A 19952-nucleotide genomic window follows, 5' to 3' on the forward strand; every position below is an offset into this window, starting at 1 on the left:
AATGGATGCCATGGCCATGGGTTTTGCCATCTGACTGCCGTAGGTCAGCATTCTAGATATTATTACCCAGCCACCCCTAGCTTTTGGAGGGAAGCCTGGCACTCAGGGTGCTCAGCCCCTCCCCTTGAGCCAGTTTAGGCCAGTTTTGCCAACATTCTAGAAGGTTCTGGCACTGACTGGGAGGAAGGTACAAGTAAGGGGGATGTGCCACCAGAGAGGCACACAGAGCTGGGACGGGAACGTGAGGGGACCTGCTGTGAGGTGTTACGGCCACATGGGCCTGTGAGCTGGGCCCTACACCCCTAACCCCCCCTCTGCTGTCCCCCGGGCCCCTGATGAAGGAGGGCCCCCCTAGGTCCCTGACAGTGTGGGGGACCGTCAACCACGCCAGTGCCACGTGAAAGAGGCGCCCAGGAGGTGAGGAGTGTGCCCCTGAGGCTGATGGTTGTGACTGTTTTTACCCCTAAGCGCTATAATCCTAAAGCGCCGTTCTGATCCCAGTGTTGCTGACCTGCCTCAGATATTTTGCCCTGGACTGCCTACCAAGCACTGTGGGAAGAGAAGCACTGGGGCTGTGTGGCCTGAAGGAACTGTAAGGGGAAAAGTGCCACGGGAGCCTACCCCTCGTTTTGGCGCCCTTGCCGCAATCTAAATAATTAATAAAAGGGAGCCAACCCCTTATTGCTGCCGTCCTCACCGCCGCAGCGCGGGGAGTGTTGTCGCTGCCTCGCGCCGGTTGTACAGAGCCGAAAATCACTGCCGCGGCCCGGGGCAACGTCGAGGAGACCCCCGCTGTTGTGGCCATTGTTGCGGCGACCCCCGGGACCAGGTGAGGGCCGCCGAGGGGTAGAGAGGGCCGCTTTAGACCCTGAGGCCGCCGTCATCCTCCTCACGTGATGGGGGAGGAACGCAGCATCATTGGCCGTGCCCCCGCCCTTACCACGCAGCCATTGGTCCTCGCGGCCGCACCCCCTGAAGGCCGCAAGCGGATTGGCTATCGGCCTGGCGGCCAGAGGAAGAGTCACCGAGAGGCCCGGAAGGGGCGAGGGAGGTGCTGCGGGGTCCCCGTGAGCTGAGGGGAGCCCTGGGTTGAGGAAGACGCCGGAAGAGAAGCCGTCCCCAAGCCTCAGGTCCCCATGAGAGAGGAGGGGCCCGGGTGAAGCAGGAAGCCGGTCGGAGGTGTTACGCTGTTACGGGAGCCCCAATTGTGCTGCATGGGCCTGAGTGAGGCCTTGCGGGCCCCATGTGACCCGCCCAGACCCAAGGAGGTGCCCCGGGGCTCTCGGGTGTTGAGGAGAGCCCCGCGACTCAAGTGCTGTGCGGCAGGGGCCTCGAGGCACATTGTCGGTGCCTGCCCCTACTGCAAAGGAGGACCCCGCCAGGACATCAGGAGCCCGGTGAGTGGGGGCTAGTCTGTGTGGGAGATAGGGGGCGTGTCGGGACATGTGGTCGATGCCCGCCCCCTGGAGACCGTTGTTGGGATTATCCTCCGAGATAGGCCTGGACAGTAGTTAAGCCCCCAGTGATGGACAGTTGGCAGGATTAATCCCTGGTTAGGGGAAAGGAAAGGCCCTGAAAGGTTATCCCAGAGTAATACCTGAGTCCCAAGGAACTAGCTATCCATGCATAATGTCATGGTGATCCTTGGTCAAGGAAACGCTGATTACCTGCCTACAGTTTTATGAGGAAATGTCGCCTGTGTCCTGAGCGGTTGAGGGTACTGATGTCTCCACTGTGGGATGTCCCCAGTGAATTAAATACCTAGGCTGATTAGGAAATGTTCTGCCTACAGTGAAGTGGACTTGCACCCACCAGCCCCAGCGTCCTCTATAGAGCTATTGATGCCCCATGAGTTAGGGCCACGCCTCATGTGAAAGCTGGGTGCTTGGGTTACTGCACCCCCTGCCCATGATTGGTTGTGTCCTGTTACCAAGGTTATGGATGCCAATGTATATTGATGTTTCCCGCCTGTTGGTTGATCTTACGCTGATTCCATGCCTTTTTACCAATGAGGATAAGGGGCTTCTGCGGATGTTATTTACCTGCCTAAGTGAGCCTAATGTACGCAGTGGTGAGGTGCTCAATTTGGTGGATGCCCACTGTGAGGGTGATTTTGTGGATAATGCTTTCGTGCCCACAGGACAGGTGAAGGTGTCTGTTCTTACTGGTTGGCACCCGGAGTGCCCCTATGCTGGCCTGACGTGTTACTCCAGGCCCCTTGTTATGCCCCATGCTGATGAGCACGCCGGGCTGTTCTGTTACAGGTGTTCCTGCTTGATGTTAATGCTGGGGGATTCCTATTCTTTTTGCAGGAGCACCAATGCCAGCTATTTTGGGTTATTATCCCTAATGTTTGATCTATGCATAATGGGCTCCCACACCTAGTGTTTTCTTCCCTCCTATTGATTTCGCTGACGTCACATGCCAAGTGCTACCCTTTTTATATTTTAGCTGGATAATTTGGACTTATTTACCGTTTCAGCCTTGTTCCCAATTACCTTGTAAATAATTTCCCCCCTGGGTATATACTGCCCTGGCGCTCGCTATCGCCTTGTGATTACGATTCAGAAAAGGGGGTGGTGATGGACAGAGTATCTGAATTAAACAGAACACTCGTACCCAGTCAACAGATCAGGGCTTGATCCATCACCGTTTTTTAGCTCACTGCACCATCCCAGCTCAGAACCTGGCTACATGCAAATTAGACTGTCCCTGGCCCAGTGCATCATGGGAACAGGGCAGACCAAACTACCAAGCCAATTCTTTTACTGAAAAGGAAACAAGCTTCCGGGGACCGTTTTCTGGCATTACAGCCGTCTTCGGCCCGGCTTGCTTGAATCCTGATGGTGCAGTGAGCAAGGGACTCATGTCTGAGCATACCCTTCCACGCTTGTGGTGGACAAAACGATTCAGAAAAGGTGGTGGTGATGGACAGAGTATCTGAATTAAACAGAACACTCGTACCCAGTCAACAGATCAGGGCTTGATCCATCACCATTTTTTAGCTCACTGCACCATCCCAGCTCAGAACCTGGCTACATGCAAATTAGTCTGTCCCTGGCCCAGTGCATCATGGGAACAGGGCAGACCAAACTACCAAGCCAATTCTTTTACTGAAAAGGAAACAAGCTTCCGGGGACCGGTTTCTGGCATTACAGCCGTCTTCGGCCCGGCTTGCTTGAATCATGATGGTGCAGTGAGCAAGGGACTCACGTCTGAGCATACCCTTCCACGCTTGTGGTGGACAAAATGATTCAGAAAAGGGGGTGGTGATGGACAGAGTATCTGAATTAAACAGAACACTCGCACCCAGTCAACAGATCAGGGCTTGATCCATCACCGTTTTTTAGCTCACTGCACCATCCCAGCTCAGAACCTGGCTACATGCAAATTAGTCTGTCCCTGGCACAGTGCATCATGGGAACAGGGCATACCAAACTACCAAGCCAATTCTTTTACTGGAAAGGAAAAAAGCTTCCGGGGACCGGTTTCTGGCATTACAGCCGTCTTCGGCCCGGCTTGCTTGAATCCTGATGGTGCAGTGAGCAAGGGACTCATGTCTGAGCATACCCTTCCACGCTTGTGGTGGACAAAACGATTCAGAAAAGGGGGTGGTGATGGACAGAGTATCTGAATTAAACAGAACATTCGTACCCAGTCAACAGATCAGGGCTTGATCCATCACCGTTTTTTAGCTCGCTGCACCATCCCAGCTCAGAACCTGGCTACATGCAAATTAGTCTGTCCCTGGCCCAGTGCATCATGGGAACACGGCAGACCAAACTACCAAGCCAATTATTTTACTGGGAAGTAAACAAGCTTCCGGGGACCGGTTTCTGGCATTACAGCCGTCTTCGGCCCGGCTTGCTTGAATCCTGATGGTGCAGTGAGCAAGGGACACACATCTGAGCATACCCTTCCACGCTTGTGGTGGACAAAACGATTCAGAAAAGGGGGTGGTGATGGACATAGTATCTGAATTAAACAGAACACTCGTACCCAGTCAACAGATCAGGGCTTGATCCATCACCGTTTTTTTGCTCACTGCACCATCCCAGCTCAGAACCTGGCTACATGCAAATTAGAATGCCCTGGCCCAGTGCATCATGGGAACAGGGCAGACCAAGCTACCAAGCCAATTCTTTTACTGGAAAGGAAACAAGCTTCCGGGGACTGGTTTCTGGCATTACAGCCGTCTTCGGCCCGGCTTGCTTGAATCCTGATGGTGCAGTGAGCAAGGGACTCACATCTGAGCATACCCTTCCGTGCTTGTGGTGGACAAAATGATTCAGAAAAGGGGGGGGTGATGGACAGACTATCTGAATTAAACAGAACACTCGTACCCAGTCAACAGATCAGGGCTTGATCCATCACCGTTTTTTAGCTCACTGCACCATCCCAGCTCAGAACCTGGCTACATGCAAATTAGTCTGTCCCTGGCACAGTGCATCATGGGAACAGGGCAGACCAAACTACCAAGCCAATTCTTTTACTGGAAAGGAAACAAGCTTCCGGGGACCGGTTTCTGGCATTACAGCCGTCTTCGGCCCGGCTTGCTTGAATCCTGATGGTGCAGTGAGCAAGGGACTCATGTCTGAGTATACCCTTCCAAGCTTGTGGTGGACACAACGATTCAGAAAAGGGGGTGGTGATGGACAGAGTATCTGAATTAAACAGAACACTCGTACCCAGTCAACAGATCAGGGCTTGATCCATCACCGTTTTTTAGCTCACTGCACCATCCCAGCTCAGAACCTGGCTACATGCAAATTAGTCTGTCCATGGCCCAGTGCATCATGGGAACAGGGCAGACCAAACTACCAAGCCAATTCTTTTACTGGAAAGGAAACAAGCTTCCGGGGACCGGTTTCTGGCATTACAGCCGTCTTCGGCCCGGCTTGCTTGAATCCTGATGGTGCAGTGAGCAAGGGACTCATGTCTGAGCATACCCTTCCATGCTTGTGGTGGACAAAACGATTCAGAAAAGGGGGTGGTGATGGACAGAGTATCTGAATTAAACAGAACACTCGTACCCAGTCAACAGATCAGGGCTTGATCCATCACCGTTTTTTAGCTTACTGCACCATCCCAGCTCAGAACCTGGCTACATGCAAATTAGTCTGTCCCTGGCCCAGTGCATCATGGGAACAGGGCAGACCAAACTACCAAGCCAATTCTTTTACAGGAAAGGAAACAAGCTTCCGGGGACAGTTTTCTGGCATTACAGCCGTCTTCGGCCTGGCTTGCTTGAATCCTGATGGTGCAGTGAGCAAGGGACTCATGTCTTAGCATACCCTTCCACGCTTGTGGTGGACAAAACGATTCAGAAAAGGGGGTGGTGATGGACAGAGTATCTGAATTAAACAGAACACTCGTCCCCAGTCAACAGATCAGGGCTTGATCCATCACCGTTTTTTAGCTCACTGCACAAGCCGGGCCGAAGATTACCTGCCTACAGTTTTATGAGGAAATGTCGCCTCTGTCCTGAGGGGTTGAGGGTACTGATGTCTCCACTGTGGGATGTCCCCAGTGAATAAATACCTAGGCTGATTAGTAAATGTTCTGCCTACAGTGAAGTGGACTTCTGAGGTCAATGCCGACCTGTTGTAGGCTGGATGACAAGGTTTTTCCCCCATAGTTTTGTTTGGTAGTGCACCCACCTGGCCCAGGGTCCTCTAAAGAGCTATTGATGCCCCTTGAGTTAGGGCCACGCCTTATGTGAACGCTGGGTGCTTGGGTTACTGCACCCCCTGCCCATGATTGGTTGTGTCCTGTTACCAAGGTTATGGATGCCAATGTATATTGATGTTTCCCGACTGTTGGTTGATCTTACGCTGATTCCATGCCTTTTTACCAATGAGGATGCGGGGCTTCTGCGGATGTTATTTACCTGCCTAAGTGAGCCTAATGTACGCAGTGGTGAGGTGCTCAATGTGGTGGATGCCCACTGTGAGGGTGATTTTGTGGATAATGCTTTCGTGCCCACAGGACAGGTGAAGGTGTCTGTTCTTACAGGTTGGCGCCCGGAGTGCCCCTATGCTGGCCTGACCTGTTACTCCAGGCCTCTTGTTATGCCCCATGCTGATGAGCACGCCGGGCTGTTCTGTTACAGGTGTTCCTGCTCGATGTTAATGCTGGGGGATTCCTATTCTTTTTGCAGGAAACACCAATGCCAGCTATTTTGGGTTATTACCCCTAATGTTTGATCTATGCATAATGGGCTCCCACGCCTAGTGTTTTCTTCCCTCCTATTGATTTCGCTGACATCACATGCCAAGTGCTACCCTTTTTATATTTTAGCTGGATAATTTGGACGTATTTACCATTTCAGCCTTGTTCCCAATTACCTTGTAAATAATTCCCCCCCTGGGTATATACTGCCCTGGCGCTCGCTATCGCCTTGTTGTGATTACGATTCAGAAAAGGGGGTGGTGAGGGACAGAGTATCTGAATTAAACAGAACACTCATACCCAGTCAACAGATCAGGGCTTGATCCATCACCGTTTTTTAGCTCACTGCACCATCCCAGCTCAGAACCTGGCTACATGCAAATTAGTCTGTCCCTGGCCCAGTGCATCATGGGAACAGGGCAGACCAAACTACCAAGCCAATTCTTTTACTGGAAAGGAAACAAGCTTCCGGGGACCGGTTTCTGGCATTACAGCCGTCTTCGGCCTGGCTTGCTTGAATCCTGATGGTGCAGTGAGCAAGGGACTCATGTCTGAGCATACCCTTCCACGCTTGTGGTGGACAAAACGATTCAGAAAAGGGGGTGGTGATGGACAGAGTATCTGAATTAAACAGAACACTCATCCCCAGTCAACAGATCAGGGCTTGATCCATCACTGTTTTTTAGATCACTGCACAAGCCGGGCCGAAGATTACCTGCCTACAGTTTTATGAAGAAATGTCGCCTGTGTCCTGAGGGGTTAAGGGTACTGATGTCTCCACTGTGGGATGTCCCCAGTGAATAAATACCTAGGCTGATTAGTAAATGTTCTGCCTACAGTGAAGTGGACTTCTGAGGTCAATGCCGACCTGTTGTAGGCTGGATGCCAAGGTTTTTCCCCCATAGTTTTGTTTGGTAGTGCACCCACCTGGCCCAGGGTCCTCTAAAGAGCTATTGATGCCCCTTGAGTTAGGGCCACGCCTCATTTGAAAGCTGGGTGCTTGGGTTACTGCACCCTCTGCCCATGATTGGTTGTGTCCTGTTACCAAGGTTATGGATGCCAATGTATATTGATGTTTCCCGCCTGTTGGTTGATCTTACGCTGATTCCATGCCTTTTTACCAATGAGGATGCAGGGCTTCTGCGGATGTTATTTACCTGCCTAAGTGAGCCTAATGTACGCCGTGGTGAGGTGCTCAATGTAGTGAATGCCCACTGTGAGGGTGATTTTGTGGATAATGCTTTCGTGCCCACAGGACAGGTGAAGGTGTCTGTTCTTACAGGTTGGCGCCCGGAGTGCCCCTATGCTGGCCTGACGTGTTACTCCAGGCCCCTTGTTATGCCCCATGCTGATGAGCACGCCGGGCTGTTCTGTTACAGGTGTTCCTGCTCGATGTTAATGCTGGGGGATTCCTATTCTTTTTGCAGGAGACGCCAATGTCAGCTATTTTGGGTTATTACCCCTAATGTTTGATCTATGCATAATGGACTCCCACGCCTAGTGTTTTCTTCCCTCCTATTGATTTCGCTGACGTCACATGCCAAGTGCTACCCTTTTTATATTTTAGCTGGATAATTTGGACTTATTTACCGTTTCAGCCTTGTTCCCGATCACCTTGTAAATAATCCACCCCCCTGGGTATATACTGCCCTGGCGCTCGCTAGCGCCTTGTTGGGATTACGGCCTATGCTATGTTTTCCTTTGCAGGTTGGAGACAATAGAGAACTTATTATTTTTCCAACTCAAGCTGGTGTCCTGCCTCTTTTGTGGGGTGCCTGATGAGTCGTATGTGGGTACTGCGTGGATGCTTCACATGTCCTCCGTAGTTTGGCCTGCCCACTCTGCTCCATGCTACCCCCCCTTGAAGAAGTGGCAACCCCATTTCTTACACCCGCCCTATGTCATCTGGCCATGCATTACGTAATGGAAGAAGGGCGATCTCCGTATGAGCCCAAATACCTACAAATGGCCATTTTATCAGGTGCCTCCCACCGCCCATATAGTAAAGCACTTTAATCAATTTGTGGTTAGTGGGTTCCTGTCGTTGTGAAGCCCAATGTGTTTTGACATAGTGGGTTAATGCCGCATTTACCATAAACAAGTGTCCCGGTGCCCCATGTCCCTAACAAAGTTACCATGATCCAGTAGCTGCCCATCGTTAAATAAATCCGACACCGTGCTAATTCCTTCTTATAACCAAGGAGTTATAGTACGTTTTGTGATTCTCCTGGCTGCCAGTGGTATACCCAATAAGGGGATATTGCCGGAGTAGGCAGGGTGTGAGCTTGTGTAATGTAGAGCCGCCCTCCAACATGCAGAGCTGTATGTAATAAGGGTGGAAGATGAGGAGGGGGCTTGCACCTCGGTAATAGCAGTGTGTGTAGGGCCCCATTACTTATAACCTGCTCAGTAAACCCTATTTCTTGCACATTGCACCCTGCCGTCCGCTAAGAAAACTATTGCAACTGACAGGCATAATAATACACTGTAAGGTCTAGCACTCCCAACCCTCCCCTTCTCGTACCAAGCTGGAGCTTTTTAAGACTTATCCTTCGCCTGCCTTTCACCCAGACAAGATCAATGAGTATGGTGTTCAGGAGTTTAAAGACAGATTTGTGAGGTAGTCATTTAATCGCGGGAGAACCACCATCTTTGTTATAGCTACTCTGCCCATCACCAACAGTGGTAGCATGGTATAAAATGCAAGGCTAGAATGCATGGCTCTAATTGCTCTGTTAAGGTTACTTTCCAGCATATCAGCAGGGGTCCTATATACATGAATGCCCAGATACTTAAATGAATGCGGTGCCACCTGTAGCGTTGTGGGCCCAAATGCGATTTCTCTGGGCGAGGCGTGCTCGCGAAAGAAGAAGGCATGGGACTTCGCCGGGTTAATGGCTAGTCCCGATATATGTTCAAAGGTGGCAATGATCCCCGCAACAGGGGCCAGATTAGACCGAAGCTCTTTGATATAAAGGACAATGTTATCCGCATATGCGGAGAAAATGTGTGTTGTAGACCCTATCTCTATGCCCAGTTGCCGAGCATCCCTACGTAACATTAGAGCCAGGGGCTCTATTGCCAATATGAACAGTAATAATGAGAGTGGGCAGCCTTGCCTCTTCCCTCTAAATATCGGTTATTCGGCCGATATATGACCACCCGTACGAACTCTGGCAGTAGGAGTGTTCTACAACAATCTGAGCCAGTTAATGTACCCCTCTGGGAGCCCAACTTAGTCATCGCCTTGAACATGTACCTCCATTGCAATGTATCAAACGCTTGGCGTAGGTCTAACAATATGCATCCAGCATGAGCATAGCGCTCCGGGGCAGTCGACATGAGGTGGTGTAGTCTCCTAGTGTTCAGAGATGAGCTCCTGGCTATCTCAAGTGGATTATGATCCGAAAAGGTCTTTGCTAGGTATGCGGTGTGTGACCTGCATCGCTACTGTGTTTGAACATAATGTCCTATCTATCATTGTGTGTAGCATATGTACCGGGGAGTAAAAAGAGTATTCCTTGTGCGCTGGGTGCCGCATTCTCCATACGTCACATAATGCCCATCCCTCTGCCCAACTACAAAGAGCCTTTGCCTGATTAATCACCCCCGCACCGTTCAAAGGGTGATGGGTGGGACCTGTCTAGGTCAATGTCTATTATTGTATTATTGTCCCCACCTATTATCCAGGGATGCATCTCCCAGCCAGCGAATGCCAGGTTTAGGGTGGTTAGGAATCGATCCTGCTCAAAATTCAGTGCATACGTGATACCCAATACTACATGTTGACCATCAAGGGACCCACGTATAAAAATATAGCGTCCCTGTTGATCAATTCTTTGTTCTAAAGGTTTAAATGGTACTCTGTGTCTAACCAAGATGGTGACTCCCCGTGCACACCCAGAATAACTATTGGAGAAGACCTGTCTCCTCCATTTCTGACGTAGTTTCCCTGCTTCTTGTTCCACCATGTGGGATTCTGCATATACACTATGTGTGCTTTGTGTCTCTAAAGTTGAGCATGACTTATATGACGTTTCTGTACATCTGTACAGAGCTCAGTCCCTGAACATTCCATGTTATTACCTTGAATGTGTTGGGTAAGTTCATTGCAAGAACTAGGCGATCATTACAACAGGATGTATCATACATGTGCTGCTAGCCAACCATCCCAAGGTAAACAAATAAATAGGACTCTTCCCCCCCCCCCTTAAACCCCAATACTCGGTCCGGTCAAGAAACTGTACCGGTCCAGAAAGCAAAACATGGCAACAGAACTTTGCTCTGCTAAAAAACGACATTCGCAAATTGGGGATCATCGCAAACTCCGTCCATGGGGTGCAGAACCACACTCCAGCATAACATTGAGCTCCGGCATTGCGGAACTCCGGGCTAATAGAATACAGTTACATACAGCATTGGTCGCATATTTCTACAAAATGGATATATTAACGTCTGTTGAGGCATGTCCATGAGCAGCAACATCCTCAGGCAGTCAACCGAATACGCCATCCGCCATCTGTGGAGTCACGGTGGGGAAGAGGGCCACACTGCCCTCAGAGTCAGATTTATTCTCAGTTCCATCTGAGGAGGGAGAGTCCTCAATTAACGCAGACTGTCGAAAAGTAGCGGCTGTCATAATCGCTTGCTGTTTGCCCTGTTGCATCTGTTGCGGCGTTGAGTTGGTCCGTCGGGAGTTCCTGCATATTCTTCTGCTGCAGTGGGTGCCTGACATTTCCACATGGGAGGAGCTTTGTTGCGTGCTCTGGGAAGTATTGTCCCCATTCACCACGGGATCCATCACATCCAGCCCCTCCTCAACATCTCCTGGGCTTTCGAACAAATGTGTTTTCTGGTCATAAATAATTTTCAGTTGAGCTGGGAAGAGCAATGCTTTTTTCAAATTCAGATCCCTTAGTTTCTTATTAACTCTCAGGAAGGAGGATTGCTGTCTTTGCACTAGTAGTGTATAATCCGGGTTAAGTGATATCTTGTTATTCTGTAAATTAATCTGAGTTTACTCCCTGGCTTTCTGCAAGAGCTTATCCCGGTCTCTGTAGTTCAGTAGCCTGACAATGAGGGGTCAGGGGGGCCCCCGGTCTTGGCCAGCCGGTGGGTATCCTGTGTGCTTGCTCCATGCAATATTGGGTGGAGAGGCCTTCAGTAGCGACGTGTTCACAGAACCACTGCTCCATATATCTAGCTGGATCATCCCCCTCGCTTCTCTCCGGCAGTCCAATAACTTGTACCTTGTTCCTCCTCGCCCTTCCTTCCGCATCCTCAACTCAGTCCATCAGCATAGCGACTTGCTGCTGGAGCTGCTGTATGTGGGTCGTGCTCTGAGCATGTTGTGGAGACAGATCTGCCAGTGCCACCGTGTGATCCTTCATCTTATCGTCAAGCTTCGCATGGTCCGCCTTAAGTAGCGTGAATCCGGTTGTGAGGGCACCAATTTGTTGCTCAATGGCTTTCCGTGAGTCTCTAACCTCTTGCAGGATAAGATCTAGTTTATCCATATTTTCTGCCGCCTGGGTGGGTGGTATGCAGCTGGGCGTTTGGGAGGTTTCGCAAGGGTCAAACTGTTCCTGAACGGGGTCCGCGTCCTGCTGTTTTCCCCTAATGCGGCCCATCACAGCGATCCCGAGCCCACCAGTGTGGTGAGCAACCACCCTACCAGGCTATGGGGGACATGGCAATGCCAATGCGTCGCAGCTCCTGGGTGTCACCAACCAACCTATCTGACGGTTCCCTGCAGACCCTGTTCTCGCTTCTACTGCCAGGTATGTTGTGCAAAATTATGAGGGTGTGCAGCACTGTGCCCGTGTTCTCCAATATCATTGGCGCTTGTTGTCCTGTGCGCACCGCTGACAGACAAGATTTCCAAGGCTACCGTGCCAGCGACAATGTTGTAGCGGCCCAGTCCGGCTAACGTCACTGTGGAGCAAGAAGTGCAGCAAGTGTCCCTTCTAGCATATAAGAGGCTCCCACTCCAAACTGCACCAGCCTCAGTACCATCTCCGTCCCAGTCGCTCTTAGGCAAGAACTGTCGGGTAAAGTGTGCCAACAAGGGATTTTGTTAAAAAATATGTAATTACTCAAAAATTCTTAACACAGTTATTCAATAGTTCAATGTTCACAAATCTTGAACCAACAACAAAGTGAATTAAATAAATTATGCAGTAAATGCGTAGAGAATCAAAGCAATGAAATAGGCACAGGAATATCTTGTAGTCGGTATTTTAAATATATTTGATAGGCTACAATCAAAAATAAAGTTAATTCAAATGCAAAAACATGAAAAAGGTACAGTGTACTCTGACCTATAGTTCATGAATAAAAAAACATCCATTCCTAGTTTAATCAGGGAAGTGACATATATCATAATAAATCAAACAGTCGCTTAAAATACATCAATTATTGAGGAAATGGACAGTATAGTCGACGTTTTGGTCTCTTTGATGTTAATCTCTCAGACAATCTTGAGGGCAAAAAGATACTGCATGTCGGCAAAAATAAACGGGCAGCAGTTCCCCAGTCGAAAAGTGTAGCCAAGAACAGCATCAAAGCCCCCAGTTCGCTCCACGTTTTGTAGGCCCTTCCTGCATAGCGGATCCTGCGGTCATGTAATTATGGCATAGGCCGGCTTGGCAGTGAAGTGCGCGCACCTACAACTACTCGCATACGTCTCCCTTCAATGTGGCTCCAATCCGCCGTATCACCTCGGCGTTCTCTGCCCTCAATCCGTTCTCGCCGCCACTCGCCACGTCTCCAATTGGAGGTGCTGCAGGCTGCACAGTAATGGCGGGCCCCCCGTAGCCTCCAGCCCGCTGGCCAGCTACCAGGGCACGGTTGCACTCACCGCCAACGCTCAGACCGAGCAACCGGAATCTTTCCGCAAACGAAGCGGTGTACTCCCACAGGCGGGCCGGCGTTGAAGAACCGGGCCTTAGGGCCTGGCGGCGCAGGGCACGCCTGAAATCTCCAAGTTCACCTTCCTTGTTACACAGAGACACGGAATACTCTGTTGGCGTAGAAAACCAAGTTTTATTAGCTGCAGCTAAGTACAGTTATCCAAGAAGTACATAGGTAGGTTCTCAGGAGACTGCCACTTTACTACGTGGTGCACAAGCTTTTATAGCCAAAAATGCATCTGTACAAACATACACCCAATGCGGAAAAAGTTAACCAATCAGGAGAGTTTGAAAACAAGTGTTGTGCAACCTGAGTGTTCTCTGCCTACGTGTTATGCGTCACCCGACCCCCAAAGTTAATCAGTGCTAACACCCCTAATTCAATGTTGCAATGGTAGGACATGTCGGTATGCTTCAAAGGAAAGATGGTGCAATGGGAAAACAAGAGGAGAGAATAGCGAAGGCCAATAGATTAGATATAGCAAGTGAAGAATACTAAATGCTAAATTGGCATGAGGATTAGCTATTCCAGACAAGGATTATTTAGGCCAGCTGGTGTCTGAGTTTGATTTCGCAACAAGGACGGAGGGGGTTTTCGACATGTTGCAGTCCAAAGAGCAGAGACATCTTGCTCGTCGTGTGGCCTGTGTAAAGGCAACACAAAATGGCGGCGAATTCAAGATGGAGTCGAAATTAAAGAACCTCAGAGTCTCCGGTCTCTCTCCCCGCTGGGCCCCGGATCAGGCATTTCCAACAGGCGATGCCTCTGTCTCGCGGGCTCAGGATCTCCCTCCTCTCCGACCATGCATGGGGCCCAGTTCTTGTAGTTCCCAGCAGTACCTCAACGGTTGGCAGAAAAGCGGGTCCAGTCATTCGCCCTGCTTCCCGGTGTCAGGACCTGCCGTTCTGGGCCCTTTCACGCTGTATGTAATCGGTGAATTACAGAATCAGCGAGCCCGGGTTCGGAGCTCTACTAGGTTGCGGCTGCCATGTTCCGCAGTTGGCCACACACCCCCACAAGCCTAATTATATAATGTACTTAAATGCCGAACTATACAAAATTTTGAAGCTACATAATGTTGTATTTTATGCATCTAAGAAATCTAATAAAATTGTGCTTAGAAACAAATAAAATAAAAATGATCCTGGCCCCGCGGCAGCACCTATGTAGTTCTGCAACTCCGTGAGTGCCGGTGAGTAGGAACTGCGGTCTATTTCAAGGGGAACAAGAAGTGGGACCACGTCTGCAGGTGAATCCACTTTCGATCTCATCGCCATTGCGTCATATCCGTTGTCCTGATAAAGAACTACCAGGCCCCCAGGGGATCACGGGAGATGTAGTTCTCCTTTTGATATTTCCTCACAGACTCCGTAATTCAGAGACTGGGGTTTTTTTTATAAAAAAGCTAAAAATTGCAAACACAGAATCTTTATTCAAGCCGGGCACAGTGTAGAGTGGCCCAGAAGTGCGGTTATCTGGTAAAAGTATAAGAAGTGTAAACTCTGATCACAGGGCATAAAACAGACGTAATAAGACATACATATAACAGAATTGCTCAATAGATAATAGCGATCCTAGGTATAACCCTGCACAAAAAGGCTGTTAAGAGGGCATATCCACCATCAGTATTTCAAAATATGGCAACAGGTATTTGCACTAAGGTCATAGACATGAATAATTCATGAAAGTGTATACTTTAATGAGGGGGGGTCAGTAGCTATGTGTGCCGTCCTGGTGTTCCTAACAGACCCCACTGATGAGTGGTTGTTCTTATAACAGTGATCTGACCACATCCACTAAGATAGTTATCATACTCTGGGATACCTCATACTCTTCCTGATTGGCCCCACGGAATGGAATCATTTAGACCTTGTTTGTGGGTTTTGAGGGTATACACCCATCTCTGTTCTTTTAGCAATAGTCTCCTCAGTAGTTGAAGACCCCCCTTCACTTTTTCAAGTAGTGTGCTGCTGGGAGCCTTGTAGCAGCAACTTTTATATGTATGGTGCTCCTATGCTCACTAATGCGGACTTTCACCTTTCTTGTTGACCCGGGTGACGCTAAATGGGTCACTTCCTTCATAATGTTTGAAATATTGATGATTAGATTGTATATAGGCAGGGGGTCTTGAATATAATTTGAATTATGTCAAATTTGCTTTTTTATTCTGTGAACAAAAGACAAGACCGTCTTTGCTTACTGATATTTGCCTTGTCTATCTGGTGTCTTCTTCATTAGAGTACTTTCTTTAATCTTGTGTCTTGTAGCAAATATTATAATAGTTACAAAAACATGTTTTTATTGTATTTTCAGCCCTGATGAAGTCCACATCAGACGAAACGCATTGGCTGGGCTGTTGCATGTATCATTGCATCTGATTGTGAAAATAAAAAGAGAAAACTGAATTCAAGAACTTTTTCAAGACTCACGTCTTCATATGCTTGTGGATTAAGAATTGAAAGACTCTGTGGTAATTTACAATTTAATTATAGAGATCTCTATGCTCCTTGGTACTATCGCTGTTAGTTGGCAGTTGGGTTTTGTGTATTCCTCCTAGACCAGCAAGTGATTACCATCTGCTACCTACCTACCTTTTCCCTCCTGAGGCGGAAGCCGGGAGGTCTCCTTACTTTTCTTTTGGCTTTTAAACTTAGCGTGTGAGAATTTCATGCTGCTACTTTAATTGTGTGCCCTTTGCAGCTCGTGCTCGCGCTTGTGTTATAAGCGTGTGGGAGCACAGCGCTGCCTGCCATTAGACTTCCCAGCGCTTGTAAGCGCTTCGCTTTCTCCCCTCCTTTGCCTGGGACTCTGAGACCGCCCTCGGCTGAGTGTTGACGCCGAGGGCTGGGATCTCACTTTGGCCGCCATCTTGGGGGTAGGACTCTTCACCCTCGCGCTCTAGCAGCGCTATAAAAAGCTAACCCCTCCCTCCGCGCAGCGGACGCGATCAGCGGGCGCGCCGGATCTGCGCCGGAGTCGTGCCAGAGTCCTGCCCGTCTGCGCCCGTCAGCGTCCCGGAGGCGTTTGGCGTGGCAGGTACCTCTGGCCATTATGCTTTCCTACTCCGCTCAGGAGCTCTACTCTTTGCGCAATTGGAATGCGTCGTGTCACTCGGTTTTTCCTGGCCGATATAGAGGTAAGCATAAGTGCCCTGCTTGTCTTTGGCACCCTGTCCGCTCCCTCCCTTCCCCTATCCCTGCTAAGGAGAGTAGCATAAAACACCTTTGCCTACTCCTCAATACGAGGTCGTTGCATCGTCACACTCAAGAGATCTTTGATCTCCTTTCTACGACTAGTCCCACCTGTTTGATGCTCACTGAGACATGGCTTAATGATTCCTCCCACCCAGACATAGTGGCAGCCATTCCCACTGACTATACCATCCATCGACAGGACAGAGACAAGGGCAGGGGAGGAGGAGTTGCCTTGGTTGTGAAAAAATCTCTTCCGTGCACGGTCACGCATACTCACACCATCGCCGGGGCTGACTCTCTAGCCTTTACCATCTCCCTATCGCCGCAACAAGCATTGAAGGGTCTGATTGTTTACAGACCTCCGGGCCCAGTGGGATCCTTTCTTGATGATCTCCAGCAGGTCATGTCGGTTCTTGTCCTTAGATCGTACCGCTGCTTACTGGCGGGGATTTTAATTTCCATATGGACGACCACAATGACCAGGATGCCATCAAACTGTTAGATATCGCATCCACCTTAGGCCTTTCCCCCTATCTCTCTGGTCCGACCCACGACAAAGGCCACACACTTGATCAGGTTTTTCCACCACACCTATCATGGCTGTAACACTTCTGCCTGTCGTTTGGTCTGATCATTTTCTTGCCCATTTTGAAATACCATCTACTGTGGCTTCTCCGGCCAGCGCTACGAGACAGCAGGGCAGCAGCTATAGGGCACTCCATCGGGTGACCCCAGATATGCTCACGCATGCTCTGGTAGATCACCCTTTGTCCTGTACGGGCGACCTGGAGAAAGATCTGGAGAGCCTGCAATCCTGGCTTCTTGCCAGACTAAATGAGCTCGCTCCTTTACAGCCACCCAGGTCCGCTACCCTACGGGTCTCTGACCCTGGTTTACGGAGGAATTAGCCCACGCCCGTAGGCAATGCAAAGTTGCTGAGCGGGCTTGGAGAGCCCAGTATGAGCCTCAGGCTAAACAACGTTATAGAATCATGATGAAGTCATACCATGATCTAGTCCTTCAGAGCAAGAAATGTTATTTCGCCAAAAGGATTGACGACGCAGCTAACTCCTGTAAGGAGATTTTTTCAATTGTGCGTGAATTCACCAGCCCCCGGTCCATCTCTACTCAGGGTGCTCTAGTGGAGACCTGGGCTAACACTATTGCCAACTTCTTTACCACCAAAATTAGGCAAATCCAGGTTTCTTTCCCGTTGAGAGCGCCAGATGATGTGTCTGCGGTGCCGACTGAGACAGCCTCTCTGTCTCCCCCAGGCCCAGCTTTGCTAGACTTTCCTCCCCTTTCGGCTGCCACATCTTTAGCCTTGATGAGGAACCTTAAATCGGGCTCACCGTTAGATCCGTGCCCAGCAAAATTTCTAGCAAAAATGGCAGACGCCATCAACCCCATAGCCAATCCCATCCTTAATCTATCCCTGAGTCAGGGCTTTCTGCCCCAGGCCTGGAAGCAAGCCATTGTCATCCCCCTGATCAAGAAGCCCAATCTTGACCCAGAGGCACCTTCTAACTATAGGCCAATCTCGCTCCTTCCAGCACTGACTAACATCCTGGAGAAACACGTGCACAGCGTGCTTTCCAACTTCCTGGAGTCTAATGAATTACTTCATGAATCCCAATCGGGCTTTCGCTCCAACTTAAGCACCGAGACGGCGCTCCTGGAAGTCTCGGAGATCGTTAAAGAGGCGCTGGACACGGGGGGCAGGGTGATGTTAGTCATGCTAGACCTGTCCGCGGCGTTTGACACCGTCCCCCATGAGGATCTCCTCACTAGGCTTCATGACATCGGGCTAGGGGGGACGGTGCTCAACTGGTTTCGTTCCTTTCTGGCCAACCGCCGCCAGACGGTCTGGGTCCCACCCGGATCCGCCGAGATGCCGCCACTGGGAGTCGGAGTGCCTCAGGGCTCTGTATTGAGCCCCACTCTATTCAACATCCTTATGACCCCTCTGGCGACATTGGCGGAGTCCTATGGGGCCCGGATCGTCTCTTATGCTGACGACACCCAGCTCCTTTTCACCTGTCGTAAGAGCGAAGAGTTCGATGGAGAAAGGATCCGTGAGTGCCTTGGGGCTGTTTTTAGCTGGTTCTCACACAACAGCCTTAAGTGCAACTCGGACAAATCTGAAATACTATTCTTCGGATGCCCATCGGAACCAGATTGGCAGGGATGGTGGCCTGCTGACATGTTCCCTCCCACTCAGTCCTCTAAGTGGGCTAAGAACCTGGGAGTTAAAATTGACAACGAGCTCTCGCTCAAATCCCAGGTTTCTACTCTCACGGGAACATGTTTTGGGATTCTCAGAATGCTGCGCAAGTTCTTTCCCCTTCTCTCGGAGCAACATCGGAGGATCACTGTTCAGGCACTCATAGGGTCCAGATTGGACTATGCAAATGTCCTATATCTGGGCCTGCCTGAATACCTCCTCCAGCGTCTGCAGGTTACCCAGAACGCTGCTGCTCGTGCAATTTTTGGCCTGCACCGCCGCACTAGTGTCTCCAATCTCCTTGTATCCCTTCACTGGCTTCCGGTGCGGAAGAGGATACTGTTCAAGGCCATGACTCTTGCCCATAAGGCCTTGCATGGCAATGGTGCCAAATATCTTCAGAGGAGGCTGGACTTCTATCGACCTGTACGATCCCTCAGGTCAGAAGCTCTGGCTTTGGCTCGGGTGCCACGCATCAAAAGGGCTCGGCTAGGCGGCCGATCCTTTAGTTTCCTTGCTCCTGAGCTATGGAATTCTCTACCGGTGTCCTTGCGAAACACCGCAAACCTGCTTGTCTTCAGGAAAGACTTAAAAACTTGGCTGTTCGCTGGATAATTTGCCCCCTCTTCTAGGCCCCTGCTCTTTTACTGTTATGTTTTTCAGCTCTCTTCTTTGGTCTGGAGCTCAAAGCGCCGGGACACTCCTTTGGAGTAGCCGTTGCGCTATAAAAGTCCCATTTAACATAACATAACAGACAACCACACAAAATGGGAGTTTAGGTGTGTCTCAATGGGCCATCACTCGCAGGATGGGAGGGAGGAGCTGGGCACAGCCTCACTTACACCTGAGTAAGCTGTGTCCTGTTCACACACAAAAGGCTGCATACCCCCCCCGTAGTGAGTCTGGAGCCAGGTCAGGAAGGGAGGACCACTGTGCACTTCAAAGGCATCCCTGGGTATAGGTAAAGGACCTCAGACACTACAACACAGTACACTTCTAGACCTATGAAGACTCTGCCAGGAAGGACTGCTGTGCTGCTGACGGACGGCCACTCTGCTGGACTGCTGCCCTGCTGGACTCCTGCATTGCTGTGCTGGCCTGCTGTATGCGGCCCTCCGGCCTGGGTGAGAAGGGCTGTAATCATGAGCGGAAAATCCGTTCCGCTCGCGGATTTCGCGGATTTTTGGTAAATCCGTGATCCGCGAACTCCCGCAAATTTACTGAAAATCCGCGAGATCCGAGAGCGGCGGATTTCGGGGGCAAAAGTTCAAGCCTGTTGAACTTTTAACTATTTTAGGATGGCTCCGGCAAGCTGCCAGCGCCATCCTAAAATAGTTACTAAGTTAGCTTCAACAGGAAGCTCTAATAGATAAAATAAAGCAGGTGCTCGAGCACCTGCTTTATTTTATCTATTAGTGTTTCCTGATGAAGCTAATTTAGTAACTATTTTA

This window comes from Lissotriton vulgaris, chromosome 8, assembly GCF_964263255.1.
Source record: "Lissotriton vulgaris chromosome 8, aLisVul1.2, whole genome shotgun sequence".
NCBI classification, from domain to species: domain Eukaryota; kingdom Metazoa; phylum Chordata; class Amphibia; order Caudata; family Salamandridae; genus Lissotriton; species Lissotriton vulgaris.